We start from the raw sequence: 20,284 nt of genomic DNA, 5'->3' as shown, positions 1-20,284 counted from the left end.
ACAGAATAGAATTTTAGACCGTAGCATAATGTGCAGTGTACTGCAGCCCACCTGTTGTGCTTTTGCAACACAGTGCATACGGACGATGCTACAGCATCCACTATAATTTTCTGTTTGCTTTATTTGCGTCATGGACGAAACAAACTGGTAGTATATGTCTGTAAGAAGTTCGTCGCATGTCTTTTAAGTTCAAATAAAGGTAACACTGACAGAAATAAATTCACAAGATATCGCATTGTAGAGTTTTCTAAAACCGAGGTAAGCCTGTTCCACCTCTCTAATCGCCTTTCATCAGCAAAGATCAGTCCACAGTTCGGCCTTCTTGCCACAACCAGATACATCGAAAGACCAAAATACCTGGGTGTCACTCTGGACAGAACTTTAACATACAAAATACATCTTTCCAACATGCCCAAGTAGATACAAAGACGAGTGAACCTTGTGAGAAAGCTGGCAGGCAGTACATGGGGAGCAACCACACCAGTCCTCTGAGGAGCATCTCTTGCACTGGTACACTATGCAGCAGAATACTGTGCAGCAGTTTGGCTCCGAAGCGCCCACGTAGTGAAAGTAAACGTCCAACTGAACTCACGTTGTGAGAGCAATTAGTGGTCAGTCCGGTCTACACCTACTTGCTGGCTACCAGTGGTTTCAAACAGACCTCAGTCGGAAGGCTGCTCTTTACAACCTCTGTCAGCAAGTTTCTGAAAACAACTCGATCCCTCTTCATGACAATTTGCTATCACTGCCCAGCAAACGCCTCAAGTCTAGAAGACCAGCAGATGAAATGGGAGTCCAAATGCTATCCACAGGATTCGACCGGGACGCAGAGTGGAAACGGTGGCAAGCTACAAGAACCCGAAACCACGAACTTGCAGACAATCCAACAGTTCCAGTTCCAGGCTTCCACCAACCAATGGAGGTGTGGGTGCAGTTAAACAGATATCGGACTGAAGAAGGTACGTGCAAAAACAACATGCACAAGTGGGGCTTTTCAAGTGACAGTGTGTGTGACTATGGTGACACCCAAACAATGAGCCACATTGTGAATGAATGTCCAATCAGACGCTTCCCTGGTGGCATTGAGAAGCTCCATCAAGCATCCCACGAGGCGCTCAGCTGGATCGAGTCCATCACCATCCGAATGTAGTCTGAGTCGTTTTAAAACTTGTGTACTGTATATAATTTCACATGTTCATTTTTATGTATATTTCTTTGTTTTGCTAAATGTGTATTACTGTAATTGATGCATACGATAATAATAATAATAATTGCAGAGGTGTATATCGTGCACTATTTGAGGCTTTAACCGAAAAAAAAGTCTGGTGCGAATACGATTCGAATATCGGCGAGTCTGCATATCGTTCCCCACGACATTCCCCAGCTCACTTTTTTTTTCTCTGAGCTAATGCGACGGCTCGGGCATAGCGCAGAGTTCGTGCTACGTGTTCTTGCGCGCGCTCCGTACAGTTACAACGTAGGCAGTGCCTCATTTTTTTTAAATCGCACTTCTATTAAACCTGTTGGCGGTAATGGAATGACGAACTACCTGCCGACCACCAAGCAGCATTTTTTCTTCATCCCATATAAGCGGCGTGTCAGTTCTTTAAAATAATCGGTTCGAAAGAACAAACACCATTCTCATCCCACAGACGTACGTATTCGTGATGAAATAGCCGGCCGTGGTGGTCGAGCGGTTCTAGGCGCTACAGTCTAGAACCGCGCGACCGCTACGATCGCAGATTCGAATCCTGCCTCGGGCATGTATGTGTGTGATGTCCTTATGCTAGTTACGTTTAAGTAGTTCTAAGTTCTAGGGAACTGATGAGCTCAGTCCCATAGCGCTCAGAGCCATTTGAACCATTTTTTTTTAAAATAAAATAAATTGTGTCATTGGCTCCAATTTGGCACCGAAATGAATCAATGAGCACCAATCAAAATTTGTGAGTAGTAGTGTGCGACAAGTTGGGAATTTGTGTTGGAATGATAAGCGTGCACGAGTAGCAAAACGTGTAAGGCCACGGCTCACACTAAGCGAAAAATCTGGGTTCGAGGCCCCGTCCGGCAAACAAAATTGCACCTGTGGCCATTGAATTCATTTCAAAGCGCATTTAAAGTGGATGTAAGAATCTATTTCATTTCATCCTTATAACAGGGGAATCTGAAGAAAAGATGCAAATTACGGTACGTAGGCTGAGTCAAAATTCCGCCAAATATGAAATGATTATGTGAACAGATTTTTTAAAAAAAGTGACGGCATTTCGAAGACTATAACTCCTAAGAGTTGAAATCGTTGTCAGTGGACAAATAAATGAACAAGTATGACAGTTTAAATATTGAGGGCGCAATCTTAAATGTCCTAGACCAGATAATAAAGATCTAAAATTGGCCAGATTCGTATAAAAACCATACAATGTACTTTAAAACATAAGATGCAGAAAGAAACTTTGCCAAGAGATACCATTGAATTTTTTGCTATACGGTAACAAATTTTGGACCGTAACATGTAATCAGTTATGACGAATCGAGTCATAAGAGATGAAATTCGTCTGTTTGTCGAAGGATATTCTTTCTTTTTTTTAGTCATCAGTCTTCTGACTGGCTTGATGTGCCCAGCCACGAATTCTCCCTGTCACAACCTCTTCATCTCATAGCAGCGCTTGCAATCCATGTCTGCAATTATTTGCTGCATATTCCAAACTCAATCTTCCTCTACAGTTTTTACATTCTACAGCGCCCCTGTAGCATATTGGAAGTCATTCCCTGATGTCTTAACCAATGTCCTATCATCCTGTCCCTCCTCCTAATCAGTGTTTTCCGCATATTCCTTTTCCTCTCCGATTCTGCGCAGAACCTCCTCATTCCTTACCTTATAAGACCACCTAATTTTCAACATTCGTCTGTAGCAGCACACATCAAATGCCTCAGTTCTCTTGTGTTCAGGTTTTCCCACAGTCCATGTTTCACTACCATACAATGCTGTGCACAAGACGTACATTCTCAGAAGTTTCTTCCTCAAGTTAAAGCCTATGTAAGATACTAGTAGACTCCTCTTGGCCAGGAATACCCTTTTTGTCTTTACTGGTTTGGTTTTGCTGTCCTCTTTGTTCTGTCCGTCATTGGTTATTCTGCTGCTTAGGCAGTAGATTTCCTTAACTTCATCTACTTCGTGACCATCAATCCTGATGTTAAGTTTCTCTCTGTTCTCATGCCTGCTGATTCTCATTACTTTCGTCTTTCTTCAATTTACTCCCAATCAGTATTCTGCACTCATTAGACTGTTCATTCCATTCAACAGATTATGTAATTCTTCTTCACTTTCAACTGGATAGCAAGATGATGGCGAATCATATCGATATCCTTTCACCTTGAGTTTTAATTCCACTCATTTGTCTTGGTTCTTGTACTTATTCTATATTACCCGTCTCTCCCTATAGCATACTCTTATTTTTCTCTGAATTTCGAACATCTTGGATCACTTGACATTGTCGAACTCTTTTTCGATGACGACAAATCCTATGAACTTGTCTTGATTTCTGCCCTGTTTCTTCTTCTGTCTCACCAGACAAATCTTCCCCCTCATAGAGGTCTCTAATGTACTCTGTCCAACTACCTGCTCTCTCCTCTGCATTTAACTCGTTTTCCCATTGCACTCTTAATGTTAACACCCTTGCTTTTTTATCACCGAAGTTTATTTTGACTATATGCTGAGTCAGTCCTTCTGACAGTCATTTCTTTTTCGATTTTTTTCACTTTCCTCATGTATCCAGTTCGTCTTAGCTTCCCTGCACTTCCTATTTATTTCATTCCTTATCGTCTTGCATTTCTGTGTTCCTGAATTTCGCTGAACATTTTTGTACTTCCTTCTTTCATCGATTAACTGAAGTATTTCTTCTGTTACCCACAGATCCTTCGCATTTAACTTCTTTGTACCTATGTTTTTTTTTCTTTCACTTCCGTGATTGCCCTTTTTAGAGTTTTCCATTCCTCTTCAACTATACTGCCTACTGAGCTATTCCTTATTGCTGTACCTATAGCCTTAGAGAACGTTAGTCGTACCTCACCATTCCTTAGTACTTCGGCATACCACTTCAGAGCGTATTGATTCTTCCTGACCCGGCTCTTAAACGTCAATCTACTCTTCATCATTACTACATTGTGATCTGAGTTTATGTCTGTTCCTGAATGCGCTTTACAATTCAGTACCTGATTTCTGAATCTCTGTTAGACCATGATGTAATCTAACAGAATTGTTTCCCTATCTCCCAGCCTTTTCCACGAATACCTCCTCCTCTTGTAATTCTTGGACATAGAATCCGCTATTACTAGCTGAAATTTGCCGTACAACTCAATATTTCTCCTCTCCCACTCCCAGAATCAATCCCATATTCTCTCATAACATATTCTTCTAGTCCTTCCCCTACAACTGCATTCCAGTCCTCCATAACTGTTAGATTTTAATTTGCCTATACTTATTGTATTGCCCTTTCAGTATACTCATATACTTTCTCTATTTCATCTTCAGATTTCGACATCGGCATGTACACCAGAACTACCATTGATAGTGTTGATTTGCGGTCGATTCTAATGAGAATAATGCTGTCTCTGAATTCTCCACAATAACACACTCTCTGCCCTACCTTCCTATGCAAAACGAATCCTACTCCCACTATACCATTTTCTGCTGCTGTTGATATTACCCTTTGTTGATATGACCCTATACCCATGCGACCAGAAATCCTTGTCTTCTTTCCTTTTCACTTCACTGACCCCTGCAATATCCAGACAGAGCTTTTGAATTTCCCTTTTCAGATTTTCTAGCTTCCCTGCGACGTTCAGCCTTCTGACATTCCAGTCCCCGACTCGTAGAACGTTATCCTTTCATTGGTTATTCATTTTTTTTTCTCATGGGGGACTATTCCGAGATCTTCTGCCAATAGAGAGATCGTCATAATACTTTTGAATTAAAGGCCACATGTGGTGTGGATACGCATTATGAATCTTTGATGCAGTGGTTACCAGTGCCTTATGCCGTTGATCATTGCTAATTCTTCCGCCTTTTGGGGGCAGCTTCTCACCTTTAGGGGCAGCTTCCCACCCCAAGAACAAGAGAGCTCTGAAGCTCTGTCAGCTCTTCCGCCCTTGACAAGGCTTTGGCAGAATGAGGGCGACTTCTTATGCCGGTAGTCTTCGGCCGCTAATGTTTATTATTAATCAAAATTTAGGCAGTGGTGGGTTTCGAACCCGGATCCGAGACATTTCCGTTACTAATCAAAGAGGCTACGCCCTTTTCTTCTGTGGAGTATAAAAGGAATTCAGTAAAAGGAAGGAAAAAATGCTCCCTTAGATCATGTGTGCCTCATTCATGAGTGGATTGCAAAAGAAACACCGATATTAGACAAGAACTAAATGTTGAATCCATTACACATGTCACGGAATAATGCCAACTGACTGGAAAGACGTTGTCCAACGTATGTGTAATAGTAGGGTAACAAAATCCGCAATAAATGGTTCAAATGGCTCTGAGCACTATGGGACTCAACTGCTGCGGTCATCAGTCCCCTAGAACTTAGAACTACTTAAACGTAACTAACCTAAGGACATCACACACATCCATGCCCGAGGCAGGATTCGAACCTGCGACCGTAGCAGTCTCACGGTTCCGTACTGCGCAAAATCCGCAATACATTGTAACCCAATAGGAAAGACAAACGTCGAACACCCGTTAGAGAGATGTCATGAACGGTTCAGGGGCGTAACAGTTCAAAAGGCGTAATCCTTGAAAACGACGATAATGGTGATCAAGCAAAGACAACATTACCGCTGAATATACAGTGTGTACCAAATATGCCGCTCTTGGAGGTCAGCATACGATTCCTCACAGATTAAAGACAACAGTTTATCTAGCAAAATCATGTTGAAAAAACATAGATGAAAAACGAGTAGATGGAAAGACTGTCACATCGCGCAGCGCATCGGAATGTACCGTGGTACGTGTATCACCTCGCACCACTGTGTAGCAGCCGCCATAGCAATCAGGCTTTCGCATCCGTGCAGTGCGGACGTGCTGTTGTTCCCGCCTGCGGAGCGCGCGCGCTTGCTGTTGTTTACTTTCAGCGGCCGTCACTTACGTGTCGCTTACATGTAGTAGTACCATGGCCAACCATTTTCGAAAATCAACACTACGATCCAACTTCTTCAATGACTATATCCGACCAAAGCGCTTGGAAGTGGAACGCCTCCTATGCAACGTAGCTAAGATCCTAGCTTCTGACATTTTGGCTTTCCATTTGTCCATCTTAAGCAGTAAGATGTACGTCAAAGTCGTCAACCACGCTGCTTGCGAAAGAATGCTTCGCGACACCGAACATGGACTACGCTTTTGCCACGCCGACGGCAATATCGGTGCAGTCACTGTCGACCACGCAGGCTTGGACATGCGAACCATAAGGGTTTTCAAAATACATTCTTTCTCCCGGCGGAAGACGTTATCAAAGCTATCCGCCCCTATGGCACTGTACATGGCCACAATGTTGAACGCTGGGCGCAGTTCCAAACGTACCTCGTTCTTAACGGCGCATAGCAGACCTCCATCGATCTCGTTTGCCAGGTGCCATCTTACCTGCAAATCAGCGAGTGCCACGCGGTCGGCTAACCCAAGACCTGTTCCGGATGCGGCAAAGAAGGCCACCTCAGGTCTGAGTGTCTTCACTGACGCACCACCCAATTTCCAGCCTCTACCGTGGCGCCTCCGACTTCGACTACGGTTCTACCGACCACCTACGCATGGGCGCTCTCTTCTCCTCCCGCCGACCGTCGTCTGTCGGACCACGTACGGTGACCCTTCGAGCTGCTTCGGATACCACCGTGGTCGACGCGTCACGCTCACAACCTGACGCTACTCTGGCGCCACTACCAACAGCGACGCCTTCTGATCTTCCAGCCGATGGCATGGGCGTCCCTTCACTTTTTGTCCCCACGACGGCATTTCTCCCAAACCGCCGCGACTCCCTCCCGTTTTCCGACACAGAGGGACGGCCTCGCAAACAACATTCACCTAAAAGGTGACAAGGCCGCGGAGAACATACACGACGACAAAGATGACGGCAATGCGACGCCGGCTCTGGCTATGCCGCTGCCTACTTTGCCGGCTGGCCCAGGTGCACCTGAACCAATGGACTCCACCGTTACGACAGCCACCGAGACGTCCTTCGCTCCTACGGACAAGGTGAGACATATTAACACCACAAAAACAGCGCCGTTGACGGGGTGGAGCGACGACGTCGACAATGACCTGAACCACACGCTGGGGACGGATTTACAGCAGACCGAGACCTAGATACGCCGACTATAGCACCATCAGGCGGCGTACCGCGTGGCTGGCCGCTGCCACTTCCCTCTCCACCCACCGCTGATGGAGTTCCCATCCAAGGCGGGGCACTACTCCTAATGTACCTAACAGCAAAGATCAACACTAACAACATTAGCTCCCACATGAAAATTCAACAGCTGTGAGAGATGATATGGGCATTGCACGTCGACGTCGCAGTACTACAGGACACACTTGACACAATTCCGGATGTCCGGACGTAAGCGGGATGTCCTCGTAACCACCTGGGACATGGCCTAGCCATCTAGTCAGGGAATGGCTGATATCACCTAATTCTGTCAGCCAGAGGCATGGCAATCACTGTAATGGGGACGCGTTTTGTCGACATTTACGCCTGCAGACTCGACACAGCACACTTCTTTTCAGAAGAAATCGCCGCTTTATTTCTTGGGCGCTGTGACCATTACTTGCTTAGGGATGACTTTAATTGTGTCCTGAACCCTAAGGATCAAATGCCCCACTTCAACACCAAGAACTCCGCCTTTTCGCCCGTGACACTTAGGAAGTTCGGCATGGCGACGCACCTAGACATACTTCACAAGAGTCACTCCGCGAGCCGGCTTGACACGATTTACGTTTCTCGGGAACTCACATCTGCAGTCGCAGAATTTTTGCTCTTGGCCTTTACGGACCAGTGTGCCTACATTTGTAATATTCTCTTCCCACAACAAGTGGTCTGGCGCAGTCGTGTTCTACGGAAGCTAAACATCTCCAACATCCACGATTCCGAATGTCTTCAACGCGTTAGCTAGACGTAGATCACCTGGAACGTCGGTTACCCAAGTACTGAACAACCTTCACTTGGTGTCTGGAATGTGCCAAACCTGCCATTCGATGTATAGTGATTCAGTATGGCAAGGAAGTAGCTAGGTGGCGCCGGCAAACTACCGACTGTTTCTCCACGGTTCTTCGCGACGTGGACGCCCAGCCACCCACCCCTGAAACTAAGAGGGAACACAGCAGGATTAAGGCACAAATTGTAACGCTTACTGCTGGGGGCGATGTGCGGACCCGACATCAAGCTTCGGCGGAACATTAACACCCCACCAGGGAAACGACGACGACAGTGACTCATCACCTGTCGCGCCCAGCTCGTCACTCGACACCTCGAAATCGTCAGTGCCTTTGTCGGTCATTACCGCACAATGTACCAGGAGGAGACTAACAACAACCGCGCTGAGGAGTTTGTGTTGCCACATGTCCATCGTACCCTCCCCGGCGACGAGACGGAAGAGCTTAGGGAGATGGTTATGTGCGATGAAATGCACAATGCAGACAACAAATGTGCGTAGAATAAGTCATCTGGCGCCGGCGGATTGCCGATAGAATTTTATCGCGTCTTCCTTACGCTAATGGCGTCGAGGTGGACAACAACGTTTCATGAACTGTTGACGATGGGGAAAGCCGTACCGTCATCCTTTTTCACCGGAATTATGATACCCATCCACAAACCGACACCGGAAGTGACGACAGGACATCACTGACCCCTAACTCTGCTGCGTAACGCAGACAATAAAGTTTTGCTCAATTCCTGACGACGCGTTGCCGCAAGATACAGCCTAGCATTCTATCCCCAGAACAGACAACTCCGCGTGGCTCAGTTAATAAACAAACGACCTCGGGAGAATGTCATGATTTAATTGCAATGGCAGCGGCGTGCAGACTCCGCGCCGCGGTGGTTGCCATTTATTTTGACAGCGCATTCGACAACGCGCGGCATCGTTTTCTGTTCTCAGTAATGAACTAAATGGGTTTTCCACCTACCTTTATCCATATCATCCGGCGCCTTTGCGGCAGCGCCGAATCGGTGATTGAGACCAATGGCCATGTGGCTGGGCCAGTGATCATCCGAAACTCCATAAGGCAGGGGTGCCGTCTTTCGACACTGCTCTGTGCCATAACACTGGAGCCACACATTGGGAGCCCGACGACCCACCTTTCTTGTTTCACTTTGTGACTGTACACATTTCCTTGTCGTGCATATGCGGACGATCTCCTCCTCTTAGTCCGCTCACGGAATGAAACGCAATTTATTCTTGATTTGATATCAACGTACGGAACTGCAGGGGGCAGTTACATGAATGTAGCTATATCCTCAGCGATGCCCATTGGACGCGGCCTCTCACACGAAGACTTAGGACCTCTTCCATGCGTACAGAAACTACGATACTTCGGTAACATTTTCACTCCAACGGGCGCCGCTCCGCTGCCATCAATTTTCGGCGTTTTCTACTAATTATACACACGGCAGTGCGACAAAATCTCCGTCGACTCGATTTTTCACAAAGCGTCGAATACCTCAATCAACAAGTGGCGTCCAAAATGGTCCACATCGCACAGGTACCCCCGTTGCCATCAACTATTCAACGCCTTTGGATACTTTGTTACGCCTGGTACGCTCTTTAAGGTCAATTACGAAACGCTCAACCTCCCCCCGCGAGCGGGGGCCACGGCCTTGTCAATTTGCGATTCCGAGCGGCGTCTTTGTGCAAGTCCACGATGTACAAGCAGTGGAACGGGGACGCCTGCCTTACACGAAGCTTGGTGCACGTTCTTATGCCCGCGACCTTACCGTCGCTAGTACCAGTTGCCCGCATCTCGTGGTCGTGCGGTAGCATTCTCGCTTCCCACGCCCGGGATCAAGGGGTCGATTCCCGGTGGGGTCAGGGATTTTCTCTGCCTCGTGATGGCTGGGTGTTGTGTGATGTCCTTAGGTTAGTTAGGTTTAAGTAGTTCTAAGTTCTAGGGGACTGATGACCACAGCTGTTAAGTCCCATAGTGCTCAGAGCCATTTGAGCTAGTACCAGTAGCCCACAACACTCACAATCTGACGCATATTTCTGATTTCATCGTCGACTCTAGTTAGGGTCACACTCACTTACCGAGCACGTACCTACCTCGAATCAAAGATTTCTGCGCCGCACTGCTTCAACACATAACCAGCAACAACGTCAAACTCAGACATCCAACGATGCAGTGGCCCACGGTTTGGCATCATGGCCACCAGCGTTTCCTTCCCTCCAACGACGGGTAACATGGTACCTGTCGCATGTGGAAAATTCGCCACAAATCAGCGTCTTCACTCAGTCGGATTGCCGGACACTCCGCTTGTTCAGTTTGCCACCTCGTGGATGACGATGCACACCACCTGACTTGTGTTACCACCAGTGACGTCTGGAAGCTGGGTCGAAGGTTCTTTTCCTGCTGTCTCCCCGTTTCGCCGTACTCGATTGACCTATGGACTTTTATCCATCCTGAGGACACTTATTTCCCCGCCCCCAAAAATCATGTGATTGCTGAGTCAAGGCGTATGCAATTACTTACCGCTATAATCATGGCTATAAATCACGACTTCTGGCGAATCTTACAAACCGCCCACAATGAAGTCGAGGACCGACTTCGCCAATTACCTTCGTGCAGTTTTTACATCACCCCCTCACATCCAGATGGTGCCACACGCGGATGACACTGCCCCGCCCTTCCCCTTCCCCCACCCCCTGCTAACATCTGAGACTCCCTGAACTACATTTCTACATCGTACCCCGCAGCGGAGTAGGCACATGGACACACGTTCTTCTCGTTTATGCACTCTACCAGAGCACGCTGATCATTCCCCCAACTCCAGTGCCCCCTCCTCCTTGGCTTCTACCCTCCTTTCAGGTGGTTCTTTCCGGTAGTGATGCCGGAGACACCGTGACAGGCCTCACATGTTGACCCCTGCCCACTCAGCCTCCACACTCCACCTACTGAGCAGGGAATGCGTGCCTGTACATCAACACAGACTGAAACGAGAAGGCCCGTCGGGTGGCCCGCAGTCACGTGCGATGGTGCATCACTGCCGCCGTTCCTACTACTATTTTGTTTTTCGTTTTCCCCTCAAAATCAGCCTCGCGCTAGAATCATCATTTAGTACTCCCCCTCCAACTTAGCACGGCGTGCCATAGGTTTTCCCCTTTGTTTCTTCATGTATACATAAAAATAATAATAAAAAGTAAATAAACGCAATAAAATAACGTAATTGTTGCTCTGTGGCTGTAAACTGCTAGACTTTTCCTTATTTCCGGTTTGCGACATACTTCGTCTTCTCTCCCTTTTCCTCAAAGTGTGACCGTTCGGCGGCAGGGGGGGGGGGGGGCTGTGGTCATTCTTGGGGGTTGCAACCCCTGCCCATTCTGCCCCTTGATAGCCTCCAGATAAAAAGGGAAATCTGGGTTCGAGTCCCGGCCCGACACAAATTTTCTCAACTGCGAATACATTTCGAGAACAGAGAATGTGGTCTTCATGGTTTCTATAAGAGCTTGGACAAAAATATATTTAATAATCTAGGAGACCGTCTGAAAATAAATAAAATCAAATTTCGCTCATGTTTAACTGACGAGCATTTTAGATCACGTACTGAAAACTTCAACGTAAAATATTATTACAGAAGTTGAAAACCTTGTAAATAACATACGATGCAATGCCTCAAATTAAAGCTTTGTTTCAGTTTATTATATTTTTATATTGTTTTCGTAAGTAATAGTTTGTATGCTACTAAAAGAGTCATTCCTCGCTGTCATTAAATATGTCTTTTAATAAAAATCTTTCGTAAATGATGCATTTATTCAAGAGTTCAAAAATAAATATTGTATAGTTCCACATAGCTTAATATTTTTAATTGCTGGTTATTAACGTAGTCTCTATCTACATAGTAAGTCAACTATTTCTATGTCACAATTCAACGGAACTATATAATACAATAATATTGGAATATTGAGTAAGTTCTATTAATTTTAAAGATTATATTCAACACAACAGAAGAACTCTATTGTGACCCACACTTTAGATTCTAGTTTTGGTTTGGCCCCAGACTACTTCTGAGTTGTGTAACCCTGCCATAGGCGAATATTTCTGTAGATGAAGCAGAAAATGGCCACTTTCCAAAATGCGCCCTACGGTACATATCTGGACAGCATTGCAGAAGAGGTATGAAGAAGGAAGGCGAGCTCATTGCAGACGGGGGAAACGAATGGTAGTCAACTGCTTCCGCCACTGTACTGGAGTCTGTGCCACGACACCCTAGAACTACTGTTGTTGAACGGAATTATCTATAGACTGCTCTTTTAAAAATAGATTAATATGTGGTCCATACTACTGTAATGTTAATTTAATGAGTACAAAACCATGTTCTTTTGATTTTGTACATTACCGTACCTACATACGGTGTCAGTTCTTGAACATATCGGTCAGAGTCAGTTGCTTTGCTGTCTCCAATCGTTTTTGTGCAGCCTAGTCCCGCATCCGCTCGACGGTGAGCACCTGTATACAGTCCCACTCATGCTGCCACTACATACGCGTTAGCGCAGTGTCAAGACAAGCAAACGCCTCAGCAGCTGATGGTCCCGCACCTGGTTCTGTGACATCTTGCTGACCATCAGTTTCCTCCCTCACACTTCGAATCATTTCATCGTCACTTCGAATTTGGAATATGGGGTCTGAAGAATCATAATCAAGGCACTCGCCTATATTCTCTGCACTGCAACTGGAACGTTCAGGAATTTAGGAAAGGATCTTAATTACATTCTCAAATGGTCTGTTTCACGATTCTTCTTTTCATCTTTGTCTATCTGTACCTCATCTTTGGTTAAAATGATTTCCAGTTGACTCCAACCTCCTTTTAATGTTGGTTTCTTCGCCAAATTCCATGTGTCCGTCGCCATGTGAGAGCAATCTTTTAAATTCAATTTTTGGTGATGAGCCACAATGCCTTCTTCATTTCCACCTTCTGTTTTCCATCTTCTGTCAAAAGCTTCCTCAACAGCTGTCGTTTGTAACGTCGCTTCATAGTTTTCATACCTGACTGGTTCACTGGCTGCAGCAAACCGCCGGCAAACCCTAGAAGTGTATTTGCAACAGATCCGTCGAGAAAGCCTGAAAAGTCACATCACCTTGCTGCCTTCTTTGGTTATGGTCTTTTCGTAATTTTTTACTTCAGAAGAGGAAACTGTATCGTACCATTCGCAAAACAAAATAGCAATCACCCACGTCTTTGGCTGATTCTTGTAAAAGATAGTAAATTTTTTAACATTTTTGAAAGCCCGGAGGTTTCGATTTTCCCATCAACAGCACGGGTTTGTGGTTTCCCGTTGATTTAGCACAGTTCAGCACGGTAATACACTCTTTGCTAATCTCTTGGCTGCGAGTACTAGTTTCCCTTTTAGAAGATGAAGTTGATTCAGGCAAATTCCTTCCGAGTAAGGCCATTGCTCGCTTTAAGTGAAGACGAACTGTCAGTATTTTCTGCTAAAAGTTTTGCTTTTTCGCAAACAATCGGCCCTGAAAGAAGTTTCTCTATGCTCGCTGCTGCAGAAACCACTTGAGTATGGCCTCTTCAAGCTCTTTATTTTCTGCTGTTTTCATCACATTTCTCAACGAACTCTCATTATCATTCTCAAAGGACAGGCACGAAGTTTAAAATTGAGGATTTTTTTTATGACTCAATATTTTATGTTCCTACTCAGCGAACTGCTTGTCGCTCACGCCATTGTCTAATTGTTGAAGGACATTTACTTTGTGTGGCAACGGGTAGGGCAACACGTTCTTTTTTAGAAGACATAAGCCGCACACTAAATTAAAACACACGCACAAAAAGAAAGACATGGACTACGGAACATATCACAGGGACAAATCACTGTATAATCTCTGTTGATCGATCTTGAATACGACCAATTCTTTAAACGACTGGTGCTGGTCAGGTATTTACCAATTATTTATACGACCAGTTTCGGCATCTCATTGATAGCATCCTCACGCCCCTATGGCCTATGCACTTATGTACAGAGAATCAGATACATCAATGCATGCATTACAGGAGCCAAAAATAAAAAAAATAAAAAAGGGGAAGGTATTGATGTATCCAGTTACGCATGCGTGGATGCATCTGATCCTCTATATATGGAGTGCATACGGGTCTGGAGATGGCATTCATGAGATACTAAAACTGATCGCGTAAATAAAGAAACAATTTCTGATAAAATACCAGTATTTGGTGAATTTTCTTCGATAAAAATCAGTGTATACGTTAAGTCGCGACAGACTGTAGGTCACACTGAATAACTAGCATCACAAACTCAATGCGCGTGTTGTACTTACTGCATTGATTGTTCACAGTAAGATCTTGTCTTTTAATACATTCGCTGAGGATTGATTTTAGAGCGATAATGAAAGATACGGTACACCGTATACTGTAATAGCTACAGAACAAAACCAACAACTTTAGTCACAAAGTACAAAGCGATCAGGATAACCGGTGATCCGGATCGTTCTACTCTACTTCGAATTGGCCATTGTAGTGAACTCTTCGTGCGTTCCAGACAGTTGATGATTTAGCTTCTGTTCTTTGTCGATTTCCTTGCAAACGAGATACTATTCTGAAATTCGATATTTTACAGATACAAATTTCACGTGAAAACTTCACTTTCGAATGGGAAAGAAACGAGAGAATTTATACGGCTAGAGCGGCGCCATCTCTGTGCCGTGCAGGGAAACGCTTGCTAAGGCGCCGAAGTCGGTGTGGCCATCTGTTGGCCGTGCCATAAATCCGTGCGGCGCCAAGATAAAAGTGCGACACCAAAGTCGGGATTGTTACATATTCTTTAGTCTCCGCCTAACGTTCACTTAAAAGACACATATTACATTTCAGCACCTCCAACATTTAGAACACTGTACTACGCAAACCACATTAACCTAATAGTTACGGTCATATAAAATGACAGCTTTTCTTCCTCACATTTCTTCCTGCCATAGCAGAACTTTAGCCGTTCTGTTATTTCAGTTTCCATTTGCCATCACGACAGTACAACTTAAACATTTGGTGAAATATTTCCTGGAAGCAAACTTTGAACGAAAACATACGCTGGACTATTTATCGCTCTACTCTTCAGAGGTTGCTACGGAATGAAACGATTGTATTAGTTAACATGTTTCTGAAACTACCGGTCGCATTTTTGCCTCTTTTTCTAACGCAGTGCAAGACCTAGTTGGAGCGTCTGCATATGAGACTCTCTTAAGGGTCTTGAACATTTCCAAAAACACGGAATGGTTTTTTGTTCAAATCTAATTTTTATAAATCTGCGTTTCAAGAAACGAATTTTCAAGTTTCTTTGTAATATTTGACATTCTTTCTAGTCACGTTGGAGAACGCTGACAGTCACTATTGCCTTTAGGTGATTTACCTTCTAATGGTAATCTGCCCTTTGACAATTAGAAATGAACTTTTAAGCGAACACTTTCAAATGGAGTACAGTTACCGTTAGTTTTAATGGCTTTAAGCCATTACCGTGCTCTTTTATGAGACTTTATGAGCAGGGGAGAACGCAGAATGTTTCAAATTCACTTTTAATGGCTTTCCACGTTACACGATACGACCTGTACCGGTACACTCTTTTTTTCTGTGAAACAATGATGTCGTCATCAGGTAAGCTCCCAATCTTCAATCATCACCCGAAAAACTTTCGAAAATGTACAAAGCATTAGGCTAGGAGCATACTAAATGTGACAGAATAATTCACAGTATAAGTGAACATGCAGTCTGTTGCTAAATGTTACGTAGATACAGTTAAGCTACATTTCTCTTATCAAAAGCGCTTTAACGCAAGTTTTATGGTTGTCCCAACAGAGGATTTATTTATGTCCAAAAACTCAGACTCTATTAAAGTTCATTTCTTTAGTAAAAATCTAACTTCTTAAACGAGGCAACTTATATAAAAACGAGTAATTTTTGAATCTGAGACTGAAAATATTTGGATATCTAACCAAAAATATATAACACTTTACAGAAAATGCGTCTTTGCATGACTGTCAATTCTATTTGGTTGGTGCATAAATTCGTAGCATTTTTTTTGTATGTTGGTATTCCGGTTGCTACGTCTTTATTCAGTGATTGTTATTATTGCTATTTCAGTACAGGTATTGTCATTTTGTCATTTGGACACAGTGAATGGAGCTGTGGCCGCTAGATATCAGAGTTCCAAGTGGGAAATCGGAACATTTGCGACATTCCGTTATTCTTCTGATTGAGTTCAGTAGAGGGGTGAAAGCAGCGGAATTAGCCAGAAACAGTTGTCTGTGTACAGAAATAATGTCGTTGGACAGAGCACGGCAAGAAAATGGTTTTCGCGTTTTAAGAAGCTGCGTTGATATATTAGTGACTCTCCACGCTAAGGAAGACCTTCAGGGTTAGATGAAGATATTTAAACGCATTGACCCGCAACGATCCACGTCCGTGTACTCGAGAACTGGAAAACGCGATGAACTGTGATCATTCCACCATAGTGCAACATTTGCATGCGATGGGGAAGGTTCAAAACTTGGGTGTATGCGTATCGCATGCTCCAAGGCAAAATCACAAAAATCAGCGGGTGGCATGTGCATCTCCGCTTGCTCGTCATCAATTGGTTCGTGGAACAACGCAAACTATTCCTATCCTGTATCGTTACTGGTGACCAGAAATTGTGTCCTGATGCTAATACAAGAAACGAAATGAGTGCTTGAGCCCAAACAAAGCAGCAACTCCCCGTAAAAGACCTACGAGCATCCACAAAAGATAACGTTACGCATCTGGTGATATAGCGACGGTGTGGTGTACTACGAATTGCTCCCCAGAGTGTAGTCATCACTGCTGACATTTATTGTTAACAACTGAGACGTCTCGCAGACGCAGGAACAGCTAAGTAAAGTGATGCTACTGCACGATAACGCCCGCTTGCATCCTGCCAGACTGAGGAAAAATACCATAAAGGAGATGGGTTGTGAGGTCATTCCACACCCAACTTATTCACCTGATCTTGCGCCCTTAGACTTCATCTTTTCTGGTCCCTGTCGAACAACCTTCAAGGAACTTCCTTTCCGGATGAAAACGCGCTCCGAACATGGTTCGATGAGTTCTTCATCTCCAAACTGTCATGTTTACAGTCGCAGATTCGAAAAGTTACCCTAACGTTGGTAGACTCTTGCATATAGTAAAGGAGAACATATATTGTTAACTTAAGTCTCTGTTATGTGTATCTGTTGTGTTTATTAAACTTACGGAAAAACGCTACAAACTTACCTACCAACCCAATACAGGGTGATTCAAAAAGAATACCACAACTTTAAAAATGTGTATTTAATGAAATAAATGTCAGCAGTGATGACATAATATAACCTTCTGTTATACATCATTACAAAGAGTATTTAAAAAGGTTTTTTTTCACTCAAAAACAAGTTCAGAGATGTTCAATATGGCCCCCTCCAGACACTCCAACAATATCAACCCGATACTCCAACTCGTTCCACGCTCTCTGTAGCATATCAGGCGCAACAGTTTGGATAGCTGCTGTTATTTCTTGTTTCAAATCATCAATGGTGGCTTGGAGAGGTGGCCGAAACACCATATCCTTAACATACCCCATAAGAAAAAATCGCAGGGGGTAAGATCAGAGCTTCTTGGAGGCCAGTGATGAAGTGCTCTGTCACGGGCTGCCTGGCGGCCGATCCATCGCCTCGGGTAGTTGACGTTCAGGTAGTTATGGACAGATAAGTGCCAATGTGGTGGCCCTCCATCCTGCTGAAATATGAATTGTTGTGCTTCTTGTTCGAGCTGAGGGAACAGCCAATTCTCTAACATCTCCAGATACTGTAGTCCAGTTACATTAGCACCTTCGAAGAAAAAGGGACCAAAAACTGTATTGTCTGAAATGGCACAGAAAACGTTCGCCTTAGGCGAGTCACGTTCATACTGAGTTGTTTCCCGCGGATTCTCAGTGCCTCATATACAGACATTGTGACGGTTGACTTTCCCGTTAGTGTGGAAAGTTGCTTCATCACTAAACACAATCTTTGAAACGAAAGATTCATCTGTTTCCATTTGAGGAAGGATAAAATCACATAAATCTATTCTTTTAATCTAATCAGCTGCAGACAGTGCTTGAACCAATTTCAGACGATTAGGTTTCATAACTAACCTTTTTCGTAGGACTCTCCATACAGTTGATTGTGGAATTGGCAGCTCTCTGCTAGCTCTGCGAGTCGATTTTCCTGGGCTGCGAACAAATGCTTGCTGGATGCGTGCTACATTTTCATCACTCGTTCTCGGCCGTCCAGAACTTTTCCCTTTGCACAAACACCCATTCTCTGTAAACTGTTTATACCAACGTTTAACACACCACCTATCAGGAGGTTTAACACCATACTTCGTTCGAAATGCACGCTGAACAACTGTCGTCGATTCACTGCTGCCGTACTCAATAACACAAAAAGCTATCTGTTGAGCGGTCGCCATCTTAGCATCAACTGACGCTGACGCCTAGTCAACAGCGCCTCAAGCGAACAAATGTACAACTAAATGAAACTTTATAGCTCCATTAATTCGCCGACAGATAGTGCTTAGCTCTGCCTTTTGTCGTTGCAGAGTTTTAAATTCCTAAAGTTGTGGTATTCTTTTTGAATCATCCTGTATATCGTAAGAAAAACAATAACAGAAGAAGATTGTCACTTGAAAAAAGTACTTTTTCAAGGGAGTGGGGGCGGGGGCTTGAGTCTTCTGATTGTTTTAATGCGGCCCACCACGACTTCCTCTCCTGGCCAATCTCTTCATCTCGAAATGACACCTGCCCCCAAAGTCCTCAATTACATGCTCAATACGTTCCAATCTCTGTCTATCGCTACAGGTCTTACCCTCTACAGCTTCCTTAGGTTCCATGGAGGTTATTCCCTGATGTCTTAACACTTGTCCTGTCATGCCGTCTCTTCTTCTTGTCAGTGTTACCGCACGTTTCTCGCCTCGCCGATAGACCTCTTGTGGTCTGGAATGCTCACTTCATCTGTGTTATTATGTCTTTTATGTTCTCCTTGCATCGACCGTCACGTGTTATTTTACTTCCGTTGTGTAACCTCCCCGCTATTGTTTCTGTATGAAGTTTAGTTCAACTTTACTTCTCATCTATAAAAGTGTACGTATTACCAAAAACTATGTCCCGATAAACTGTCATCCAACTTAAACTCGTGTTTTGACCAAACAAAACCTAATTTGAACCGAACTGTAACTGATTAGAATTCAACTTGCCTTTATGTTAAATGCGCAACCAAAGTAAAACAATTAGCTGGCCATAATCAATATTTCCAGTTATCTCGCGTCTTGACAACTTCATAGCAAATTTCTCGAAAGCACAGCACCAAACGGAAAGCAGGCTGGGGGTAAGCTAGATTTCTATTTCTAAATACATATTAAAACTGTTGCATGTGGTAATGCGAAATGACAAGCAGTGCGAAGGGGAGTAACTATTCCTATGAAATGATACTCCAAGACAACGATTTTAGCATGAAGTATGTATTCAAAAAGAGAGTAAAACTTCGCTTGATCTTCACACATAACAATGCTAACAAAGTGAACAATGATTTTAAATGGGCACAATGTTAACAGAGAATTTTGTATAAAAACCAAACAGCTTAATCAGTTAATATGTTTATCCGCAACTCGGGAAAGTGGTGTGGTCTTTCTCTCAGATTTTAGCTAGTTAAATAGTTGACAATAATTATTATGAAAAATTAGCTGCACAGTGCTGCATCTTACCTCAAGCTTCTTCTCTTCAAAAAATCATAACATTATTCAAAATTATGCTCTTTCCGCCTTCCAGTATATACATTATATCCGTTCTTGCTGTCCTTTAAAATAAATCTTTCTTTATCTAACACATACAATCATAGATCAGCACAGCACTCTTACACGTCCTTCACCAAGAACATTTCAGGTTGAACCAGACAGCGCAGAGGCAAAGATAGTGCCACAACAAGAGCAAAGATTGTTTAACAGGAACATAACTTACTCTCTCTCTCTGACGTGCTCATCGATACCTTACAAAAATCGAAGTGAAATGT

This window comes from Schistocerca gregaria, chromosome 4 (genome assembly GCF_023897955.1).
Source record: "Schistocerca gregaria isolate iqSchGreg1 chromosome 4, iqSchGreg1.2, whole genome shotgun sequence".
In the NCBI taxonomy this organism is placed as follows: Eukaryota; Metazoa; Arthropoda; class Insecta; order Orthoptera; family Acrididae; genus Schistocerca; species Schistocerca gregaria.
The sequence above is the reverse complement of the archived record's forward strand: the minus strand, read 5'-3'. Positions refer to the sequence as shown.